General features: G+C 44.7%; 1 long non-coding RNA gene across 1 annotated transcript; it reads left to right on the top strand.

Annotated features, from left to right (window-relative positions):
* The first annotated feature begins 333 nt into the window (after positions 1-333).
* Positions 334-1,843, top strand: LOC142470675 (uncharacterized). The gene is made up of 2 exons (XR_012789310.1): positions 334-506; positions 892-1,843. It is a non-coding gene; the product is annotated as an uncharacterized LOC142470675 (long non-coding RNA).
* Positions 1,844-11,913: the final 10,070 nt, after the last annotated feature.

Below are 11,913 nucleotides of genomic sequence, written 5' to 3'. Positions count from 1 at the left end.
TCTTGTTAGCATGTTTATCAGTACAGGTTACAATTGTATATCTACAGTATGCACATCTTTGCAGATACACCTACTGTATACAGATGGCCGGAAAGAAGAAATGGGTGCAGATGTACTAGAGAGAGCTAAGCCATTCTGCATGTTAAAATCCCTTGTTTTTGGATGTTCTATAGACTGCTCCACTAGAAAGGCCAAACAATATATATATAGCTTTACAAATTGTGCTATCTTCATACTCCTACTGATATAACAACTTGCAAAGTATTTCTTCTACACTTCCTCTAGAGTGAATTATAGGATGACGATGCCTTTTAGATTGGTGACAGATATAGAACTATACAAAACATTTGAATCATCATATTATCTAGTGCTCATAGCATGACATATTTCTATTATTAACAAATTATATTGCAAATTAAATCTTTCCAATCTCCTCCCACTAAGGTGTTGCAGAGAATCATTCTTCAGTTCTTGCACTTGGAGAAGCAATGGAGATCAGAAAATAGGTAATACCCTGATTTACTAAATGCTTCTCATCTCTTGATCTTCTTTATTATTTTGCTATTTTGGATCTCTGTGGATTCAAAACAACAGTTACTGCTTTTTTAGATATTGTACTCAAGAAGCATTATTAGTACTAATTTTGTCATATGTAGGACAGAATTGCTACATTTTATTTACGGTTCTATTGGGTGTACACTTATTCTGCTTAATTTATTACTATTTTGTTTAGTTCCTTCCATCTTTTCCTACCTTGTAAAGCATGTTTTGAACATCTTCAGAAATAATTCCTTGAACTAACTTGCCCCATATTTGCTAAATATTACTTGCATCTCTCAAACAATACTCACTTGTTTCTTTTGTTTAAACAAAACATGTTTTATTTTGTAGGTGAAGAAGAAAACAGTTTCCAGAAAGCACACAGCAAGATTGTATTGGTCAAGTCAAAATCAGAACTTGTAATGGAAAACGAAAGTGAAGAGACGAATGTGAATGACAAAGATAAAATTAAGGGACTTTTTCCTTTTTACATTACCATCGTGATATACACTAGTCTGGCTTTGCTAGTGGTTGGAGCTGTAGTTCTACTTATCTTTGGCATCTTGAACTTTGGGCATAAACTTGGACCTGTTCTAGTTGGAATGTCTGTTGCTCTCTTTGTCGTGTCACTAATGTCTTTTGGATTATTCTGGGTATGCATAAAACAGGAGCAACTTAAAAATCATCAGCAGCCAAATGCTCGTGGGAACTATAGATTTAGTGATGACTGCCCAATCTCTGTGGTAAACCCTCATTTCAATATGGGTCTGCCTGTGTCACCCCATGAAATGCATCTTGATCGCCTGGATCACTTTAGAAGACATAACAGCGACAATGAACCCCTTCCCTCCCAATATGATAAAGATCACCAACAATATGTAACCTATTCAGTAAAAGATTTGTCATCAACAATTACTCCACATGATTCTCCTCCAAGCTATTGGGAATGCATTGCCTCTACTGGAAATACTTTTGACAGATATGAAGGACAAAACTGAGCCACATGCTATTTAATCAGGAATTCACCATGTACGTAATTTGGTCAGTATAATATGTACCTATGTATTAGGGATATGATATGATTTGATAGTGAAATACAATGAGGGTGATGTGCTGCAAAAGTAAGGCAAATCAACAGCACCAGATCTGTAAAAGACAAAATTCCCATAACTTTCAATGTTTTTTTTATTTTTATGTGCGTGTGATGGTGATTATTTTACCAAGATTTGCAGTTGAGACCTTCTTATATCAACTTATAGGTTACTCGTGTTTACATGTTTTTTGTATTAAAAATGAAGAAACACTTCTGTTTTGGTTTATACAGATTTCTATGTTGGATGAAGGGATGGCAGAAGCTGCATAGACATGAAAAATAACAGATCCATAGAGGAACTGAACAGATGTATAGATACATGAATATAACTGGGACTTGCTTTAAGTATTTAAAGTTATATATATTAATAGGTGCTATTTTTTCTTTATACCACTGTCTTTTTTGGTGGTGCATGCAATTGTTTGTTGGTGCTATAATGGTTAAATATTACATTTTATTAAAACTAAGAATACATAATTAAAAAAGCATAATCGATTCTAAATTCTAACATTTTCATGGAATAATTTTGAGAACTGCACAATATGTAAAAACATTTAAAGTGACTCAAAAAGAAACTCACATTTCACAGTACCCATTCTGCTACCCAAAACAAAGGCCACTGACAGCTTTCCTGGGGCCACTGCCCCCCTCCAGTGGCCTTGCAGGGCCCCCTTTTTCTCTTACACTCACCATTCTCTCTCACTCCCTCCCTTCTTCTCCCTCCTCTCTCCCTTCCTCCTTTCTTCTCTCATTCCCTCCTCTCACTCGCCCACTTCTCTCTCTCACTCTTTCCCCCTCCCACTGCTCTCTTCTCTCTCACCTCACCCCACTTGACACACACACATACACACACACACACACACACACACACACACACACAATTCCACTCCCTACACACACACAATTCCACATGCACCAAAATACCCACACAATATCCGTCATACCACAATACCCAAACAATCCCTCATCCCCACCACCACAATACACACACTCCCTTGAGTTTCTCTCCCTCACTCTATCCATTCTCTCTCACTCCCTCCTCTCTCACTCACCCAACCGATCCACACACAATTCAAGCCCCCCACCCCCCCACACACACGCGCACCACAATACCCACACAATCCCCCTACACCACAATCTCCCCCAAACAACAATACCCATAAAATACCCCCACACTATAATACCCCCAACACAATATCCACACAATACTACCCCATCACAATACCCACACTACAGCCCCCACCACGTGCAAAGATGGGGTACATCATTCAAAATTTCTAATACCCTAATTTGATCATTAGAAATGTTGTTCATTGAGATTGTTTCATATCAGATGTTTTTCATTATTGACATAATTTATTACAAGCTGGGATAATTTTTGAGATTCTGACATGCTTCAGACATTACACTGCAGACTCTTGAAAGGAAATGCTAATAATATCTGTATGGACAAAAAAAATACTCAGAGAAATTGCCCATTGTGAGGATGGATGTCATTAAATGACTCAAGCTGGTTTTTCTGGATGAGACGGAAGCAAAACCACTAAATATAAGGGTGTGCTCTACTAAAATGAAGAACACAAACATATTCACAAGTTCTGACTCATCCAGGCAATACACCTTTTGACAGATTTATTCATCATATTAAACATGAATAGCTGGAGATATTTAGAAGTTGCAAGAGTCAACTGCATTAACAACATGGGCTCTTATTTACACTTAAACAGATAGCACTTTATTGAGCAAACAGTCAACGTTTCATTCAAGTGTCAATCCCTCCTGGGAGCAAGGTGAACTAATACAAGTGACACATTTAAGGAGTTATAACTGGGGGATATATACCTTTTTTTATTTGACCACAGTCTTACACCTAGTATTTTACATCATTTTTTGAAGTTGATTGTAAACATGGTGAGCTGAGACCTGGGAGGGGTTTGATTTTTCCTAGCTACTTTTGTCTGATGTCATTGTGTTTTTAACAAAAGTCTGCACAGGTAAAGTCCCCTCTCTCGCCTTCGCTTTATTTTTATTTACTGTGATAGGGACAGTGTCTCCATCAAAGACCCCTGAGAAATGCAACTTGTATTCATTTTCTAGAGAAACAAAATAGGTAAAATATTTGTTTTAACATTCTTAGATTAATTTAAAGAAGCCAATTAGATTGTTTACAGTAGATAATTTGGGTCTTCACATACTGTTGTGTAATATCATTTAGATGAGAGATAAGAATTGAAAGCCATTGCACCTGACCAATGGGAAAAGAGACAACGGGGTTAGGACCCGGGCCTCATTTCCAAATTACAACTCTATACATTCTGCAGGGATAGATGTCTTGTTGCCGAAGAGAGGACAATACTCCACTACTGGAGAGTGTACCACCCCAACAAAAGGACCTGTTCTTCCCCACATCACCATTGTCCCCACACACTGCACCTAGCCCACACAAAATCTAGTCCTTGACTCATTGTATGCTAGTAACTTGATCTTTGCTAGGAAACAAGCATAAAATGACACATACTGTCGCGGCCGAGTTTATTCGAGCATTTGCTCGGTCTCGGCCGCGACAGTAACCTGGCGTGCGCTGGGATGTCCCGGGCGCGCGCCGAAGCCTCGGAGGAGAGGCTCGCCGATCGGGGCTTCCCCCTCTCCTCTCTGGGTCCGCCGGGTCTCCCGGAACCCCCTGCCGCCATCCCCCACATCGCGGGACACCAGGGCTCCCTCGGAGAGCCCTGGACGCGCGTGCAGGGGGCGCAGGCACCCGATGACGCGTGACCGCGCATCGGTGACGCGCGGCACGCCGAGGGGATGCCACTAGCAAGCCGGGAAATCTCCCGGCTTGCGGAACTGGCCGCACTCTAATAAAGTTTGCCGCCAGTGTACAGTAGAAATACTGTAGACAGATGCATAATAAACTAAGGTATACAGATAAGTAGAAAAAACAGGATATTCAGCGCTCGTGCTGTATAAAGATGTGGATAGTCCCTTTGCAGCATGCACATACAGCGTCTCCCCAGAAGCTGCCAAATCAAGGTGAACCCCCCTGAAAAGGGGGGGAAAGGCACCCTGAAAAACAAGGTGTAAACAAAGCACAAATGCGCACCAGGGATTAGTGGAAGGTAATTTATTAAAAGGTACACAATAACTGAGGGGATCCAACCCCACCTCAGAACAGCTATGCAGCTGAACGGCTGAGTACCACCATGAAAAAATACTAGTAGTGACTATACCCTAAGCTGCACAGTATACAAATAACAATAAAATTCATAAAAAATATACCATGAAAAAAATAAACATGAAACAACCTATCAACCGATTTGTAATGAAACCGCCATAGGATGAGACACTGGCAAGGGGAAACGGACACCTACACTGAGACAGACAGCAGACTCGCGGTGTCTGCAGAGGATCCGGATCTTGGCACCGCGGAGATGGAATAAACCGCTGCTGTCTCCTGCAGGCTCCGTCAGAGCTTGCCAGCAAACACACGCAGGATGACATGTCGTGACCTCTAGCGTTTCGCACCATGTGCTTCGTCACAATATTTTTTATGAATTTTATTGTTATTTGTATACTGTGCAGCTTAGGGTATAGTCACTACTAGTATTTTTTCATGGTGGTACTCAGCCGTTCAGCTGCACAGCTGTTCTGAGGTGGGGTTGGATCCCCTCAGTTATTGTGTACTTTTTAATAAATTACCTTCAACTAATCCCTGGTGCGCATTTGTGCATTTTTTACACCTAAGGTATACAGATAGTTAACATGTATAAACAATAGGAGAAAGCGCTAAACACCTTTGACAGTAAAACAACACCAAGTAAAAGCAAAGATATTCTAAAAGTCACAGTGATAAATGAACCTAAAAACACCAATAATGATAAAAGATATATAAATCGTAACTTGATCAAAATCCAATGTCTGAGTCTTGTGGTCACAGTCCAAATCAGGGGATTTTTCTGGTCCCCTCACAAAGTCTGTCGAAAGAAATCTGGACGGTCAGGCGCAAAGGGATGTAACAAAGGAATAAATATATATATATATATGGAAGAGAATAGCTATGACCAATACCAACTCTAAAGTAGTATGGAAAAATAATGATATTTAGTTCAAGTAAAGTCCTTGGAGATGATATGTAGGCTTCTTCTGCAGTCCTTCAATAGTTGAGAACTGCACCCTAATGAAGGAATATGGAGAACAAAATAGTGTAATAACATTTTAATAACGTTAAAAAGAAGTGCAATTGCAAACTCACAAACAGATGTGGTTGTTAGCGCAGTTGAATATTTATCTTTCCAACTATGCACCACAGGAAACCTCTGTCCAGGCACTTTATCTGCTGTCCATGTTGCTCACTCTGTCGAATAAGTAGTATTGAGGCTGAAATTAATGCGGTTCAGCTCCAGAGACCACCTGCGTCAATACAGTGTTATTAAAATTTTAAAAAAGCTGTGCGATCACCTGTTAGATGCGCTCAGGGAGAGTGACCGATTCTCTCTACTCTCAATGCGTATCTCTTACAGATTTATGCGTTCCGGTAGAATTTACACAGCAGGAGTCCCATTCAGAAGCCGGGACAACCCCTGCATTAATCCTTATTGGCCATTCCCCACATGCTAAGCACTGTGACACAGACGGTAAACTTCCCAGGCAGTGATAGATGGAAGTGGCTGCATCTGTAAGCACACAAATTGTACAAGGTAATAGTAAATGTTGCATATGCCACTAATGAAAGTGGAAAACTCTCTAAGGACAATTTGAGATTAATTGGAAAGGCAGAAGGAATAGCTAAAAATATAATGATGAAATACTGTATGTATTAAATAAATCTCCGTGATGCAATCTCAGAAAAATGTCTTAACAGAAAATATAACACTATGGCTGTCACTATAAATTGCATACCTGACTCTAAAAAGTAAAATGGTAGTCCATACAGAAAAATAACTTCATGCATATTCTAGCAACAGGGAATTATATCAGTCCCAATGGAAAATATTACGCCAAAATTATGAATCTGTATGCTACTGTCCATCCGAGGGACAAGTGTCCATGTGAATTAACATATTTTAATAATATAAACACAATAATTAAGTGAAACAAACATTGCATTTTTTAAGTTAATTTTATAGGCCACTAGCTCATATACCCGGCGTTGCCCAGGGATAAAATTTTCCCGCTCCCCCTCGCTCTACGCTCACCCCCCTTTCACATCTCCATTTCCCCACCCCCTCTTCACAGTTCCGATTTCCCCCCCTTCACATCTCCAATTTCCCCGGGAGGGTTTGGATCCCCCCCCCCTTCACAGCTAGGCAGCGTCTCCCTGGGTGGGCGGGTTGGAATCCCCCCCGCCTTCAGAGGTTAGCGGCGGTGGGTCATTGGGGGGGCGGGATGGTTGTGATTCCCCCCCCCAGTCGCAGGCAGGAGGGTTGTGCGGCTCACTGCAGGTGGATTAGTGACAAGGTGCGGCGGCACCCTGCGGGTATCTCTGCGGTGGCTGACTTTGGGTGCAGTGTGTATTGTATGTCTTTATTTCTATAGTGCCATTAATGTGCATAGCACTTCAGGGGGTGTGACAGGGGGTGGCAGCAGCGGACTTACTGTGGGGCGGGGTGTCCGCTGCGGTGGCGGGCGGGAGCAGGGTCATCAACAGAAAGCATGGGGCCCAGGACAAATGAAAGGAGCAGGGCACCCCCCTTCCCCCCCCGAACCCAGAGTGCACCTACCAGGGAAAAATATTTTTCCCTGCACACAACTTGAACGTAACTGTTTTCTTGTCATACCGAAAAAAAGATTACAATGCAACCTGTTTCTTTTTATATTTTCCACAAAAGACAGGTGAAAGAGTGGGTGACAGTGACTTGACAATGGGTGCGTGACTGAGTGGGCGGGTGACTGTGTGGGCCGGTGGGCAGGTGACTGAGTGACTGAGTGAGCGGGTGGGTGACTGAGTGACTGGAAGGCAGGAGCGGGGGGTGTGAAAGGCAAGAGCAGGGTGGGGTGAAAGGCAAGAGCGGGGGGGGTGAAAGGCAAGATCAGGGGGGGTGAAAGGCAAGAGCGGGGGGTGAAATGCAAGAGCGGGGGGTGAAAGGCAAGAGCAGAGGGTGAAAGGCAAGAGCGGGGGGTGAAAGGCAAGGAGCGTGGGGGTGAAAGGTAAGAGCGGGGGGGTGAAAGGCAAAAGCGGGGGGTGAAAGGCAAGAGCAGAGGGTGAAAGGCAAGAGCGGGGGGGTGAAAGGCAAGGAGCGTGGGGGTGAAAGGTAAGAGCGGGGGGGGTGAAAGGCAAGAGCGGGGGGGTGAAAGGCAAGAGCGGGGGGGGAGGCAAGAGCGGGGGAGGTGAAAGGCAAGAGCAGGGGGTGAAAAGCAAGAGCGGGGGGGGTGAAAGGCAAGAGCGGGGGGGTGAAAGGCAAGAGTGGGCGTGCGTGCTAGAGGCGGCAGCAGGCGAGAGGCGATGGCCTGGAGTGTGCGACGTGCGGGTGGGAGAGAGGCGGCAGCGGGAGAGGTGTGCGGCAGGGAGAGAGGTGACGGCCGGAAGTGTATGCAGCATGTGTGTGTGTGTCTACATGTGTTACGTGTGTGTGTGTCTACATGTGTTACGTGTGTGTGTGTCTACATGTGTGTGTGTCTACATGTGTGTGTGTCTACATGTGTGTGTGTGTCTACATGTGTGTGTGTGTGTGTGTGTGTGTCTATGTGTGTGTGTGTGTCTACGTGTGTGTGTGTGTGTGTGTGTGTGTGTGTGTGTGTGTGTGTGTGTGTGTGTGTGTGTGTGTGTGTGTGTGTGTGTCTATGTGTGTGTTGGAGGAGGGACGGTCAGAGGGATCAGGCCGGAGAGGAGGGAATGTGTTTGGGGGGAGCTGCTTACCTTACAGCATACAGCCGGCAGCAGCTCCCTCCTGCAGCCCAGGAGTCGGACCCCAGCTGCAGCCATCTGCTAGGGAGGGGGAATCGGATGGGAGCCGGACGGAGAGCACAGAGGGCATGTGGAGGGGTGGGGGAGAGCTGCACGGAGAGCAGCAGAGGGCATGTGGAGGGGGGAGCTGCACGGAGAGCAGCAGAGGGCATGTGGAGGGGGGTGAGTAGCACGGAGAGCAGCAGAGGGCATGTGGGGGGTCCCTCCTGCAGGGCAGGAGCCCCCTGCTTCAGCCCTTCACCTCGAGGTGAGGCGGCAGCACCGAGGAGCGGGCGCCGCTGCTCGTGGGTAGCGGTGCTGGGGAGGCTGGGTTTGCTTTGAGGGGGGGTGGGGAGAGGTGAGGCAGTGGCACCAAGGAGCATGCGGCGATGCCTGTGGTTAGAGGTGCTGGCAGGTCTGGGGATGTGGGGTTTGCTGTGAGGGGGGTGTGTGGGGAGAGGTGAGGCAGTGGCGGCGGCGATGCCCGTGGGTATCTGTGTCAGCGGCTGGTGAGTGTGACCAATGAGAGGCGTGGGGGGGCTGATGGAGCAATCTGATTGGCCGGAGGCTGAGTGACAGACCGACGGACAAATCAGATTGCCCCTAGACACAGGGACATACAATGGTTTCAAAAAAATATATATAGACTAACCACCAAGGAAAGCTTTGAAGTTGCACAAATAGAGATATAGTCCATATTTAGTGCAAGTTGTAATGGAGTATATTCCATAACCGGTTGTGAGTATATTGTAACTGTTGGTATGATGCATGAATGCACGTAATGCACAGGCACGTATGTGAGTACACATCCACATGAATTAGACTACGCTTATAATAAGGGCTACAGCAATGGCAATGCGATCGCGTGATGCAGGAGACCAGAGGGTGACCGGGGGCGTGGCGGAGGCATGGCCATGAGCTGTTCGCCCTCATTGGATGAACCGCTCACATGCGCCGACGTCACGCGGCGATAGCCGAAAAAATAAAAACCTTTGACTACCAGCGATCGCAACTGCTCCGTCGCTCTGCAGCACCATCGTGGTCATGCCAACTATGGGCACCCATGATGGACTGCATGTACTTGCAACGGCGCTGTGCAACGTCGAATCACTGTAGAAAGTACTATAAGTGTAGCCTACTGAGGGTTAATTTGGGAATCACTGACACCCGGTTGATGACAATTGCTCAGCATCTTCGGGGTCAGGAAATTCCCACACTCAGATAATGGGCATATAGAGGGACTATCACTTCACTGAAGCCAATAATAAGGATAAACATCAAAGTGACTCATATTTAGATCCACCTGAAACTCCACGGGTGTGCTCCCAGCATGTAGATGATCGGAAATGAGTGGTATAAGCGGTGCACAGCAATCAAATGAAAAAGCCAGGCTGTGTGCTTGAAAAATAATTTATTTAGCAAATGGCATTAAGTAAAAAAGAGAACGCAGTCCTGTGACAGTGAGGGGGTAAAAAGCTCTTAATAAAGGTCAAGCCCTGTTTTGGTTACCCAGTATAATAGTATAAGGGTTAAAGGGAGTCAGCCCTTGAGCCCATGTGTGTGTTAATTTAATTTCTAACTGGCAACAGTTGTTTTGAGGTAGGTGGCCCTTCCTCCAAGAGCTCACCCATCCCCACCTTTTTAACTTGGTAGTTTCTCTCATTTTGCTGTATGGACAAGACCCACTGAGGTTGTTTCCCCTCAATCAGAGGTAAAAGGAAAGGTTCACTGTTTAGTGTTAGGACCTGCAAATGTGGCTATGTCTTGACGTTGGTATGCAGGCTTATGACGCTTTGGCCAAGGGGTTTAACTAAATAACCAAGAAAATATTATTATTGCAGTATTTGTACTTTATACTTATTACCATATATGTTTTGTAAATTGGATGTAGAATTGGGCACCCATTTCTAAAGTGTGCCAAGTATGAGGCTAGTAGGCAATATATACACTCACTCCATCCCTGATACCAGAAGAGGGACTTATATATTTGTATCACACAGAAGAGAGGACACAGTATATTTTATTAAAGAGTTATATTTAATAGGTATATGTACTGATAACTTGTGAATGAACTGTGGAATTTCCAAGTCATTGATTCCAAGAGACCATATGGCTTCCAAGCTTGGATCCTATGTGTCTATCTGGAGCCCTGACTTGAAAGCCTCAGGGATGCCAAGGTGTTAGAACAGGAGGTGTACTGCAGTTCTGCTTGAGTACCCACATCCTGGGCTAACACAGGTCTACCCAGCCACCATTTGCCAGAACCCAGACTCTGTGGAGCCTGGACAGCGGGTGGGCTCAGTATGCAAAGAGGCAGAGGTGCCAGGTTTGTGCATGCCCCATGGCAGACTGAGAAAAGGTACCTGTCACGGTAGCTTATGACAAGATATAATGAACACCAAATATCTGGATTGACCTGAATGAGGCTTAGATATAATAAAATATAATTTATTCCTTAAATAAGATGAACACAGCAATATAGTACAATTAACAGGCAAGAAGATAACACTTACTTAGGGTTGGGGGACGGAGAAGTATCCGCTAGCAATTCTCCAGCAGTACAGTGACATTCAAGATGGAATCAGAAGCACAACTCCAGCACAATTAAAAACTGTAGGGTTGACACAGTTTATATAACTGTGCAACCCTATTCTTAACATTGAACACAGCCTATTGGTGAACAATTACATGTATCCACTCTCTAATGTGGAGACACAGACTAACAGACTAACCCATGCCCTCAGGTAACAGAGTTTGTTGATTGATTAATACTTAATCCCTAGACATTGGGTAACAATCAAGGCAGTTACTTTTTGATCACCGTGCTTAGGCTACTCAGCCGTCTGCCCTTCATGACCTATTAGCCTAGCAAATGGTGTCTGCATTTTCAGCACAGATCCAAAATAAAATACATATACACTTTAATATCTACACATATTAATAAGTTCCATTCTGGTGGGCTCAGTGGGTCGACCTTTGCCAGTTTTTAATGCCTACAGTGACTCCACATATTGGCCAAATATGAACTCTCTGCGACCTCCAGAACTGGAGATACAGAAATGCACTTTAAAACATTAAAATACATGCTTATAATGAAACATGGGAACAGGGGAACATACATTTTCAAGGTACAACAAGGTGCAAACCTCATCCCTGGACCGCAGTCCAGTTAACCCCTTGTCTCTCTGGTGAGGTCAGGGGGTGGCCATATGGGGTGCAACCCCTTTAATACCGGGCCACCCCCTTTCTCCCTCTACACCTCCCCTTCTTAATGGGTGACCTGTTGCCCACTGGCCCTAACGGGGAGTGGGGCACTACTGGCACCCTTAACGAACTCAGTCTCAGAGGGATAGTCCTGATGTGAAAGTCCATCAGCATGGCTGTTTTCACTACCCTTTTT

The sequence above is a fragment of the Ascaphus truei genome, chromosome 1 (genome assembly GCF_040206685.1).
Source record: "Ascaphus truei isolate aAscTru1 chromosome 1, aAscTru1.hap1, whole genome shotgun sequence".
Lineage (NCBI taxonomy): Eukaryota > Metazoa > Chordata > Amphibia > Anura > Ascaphidae > Ascaphus > Ascaphus truei.
The sequence above is the reverse complement of the archived record's forward strand: the minus strand, read 5'-3'. Positions and strand labels throughout refer to the sequence as shown.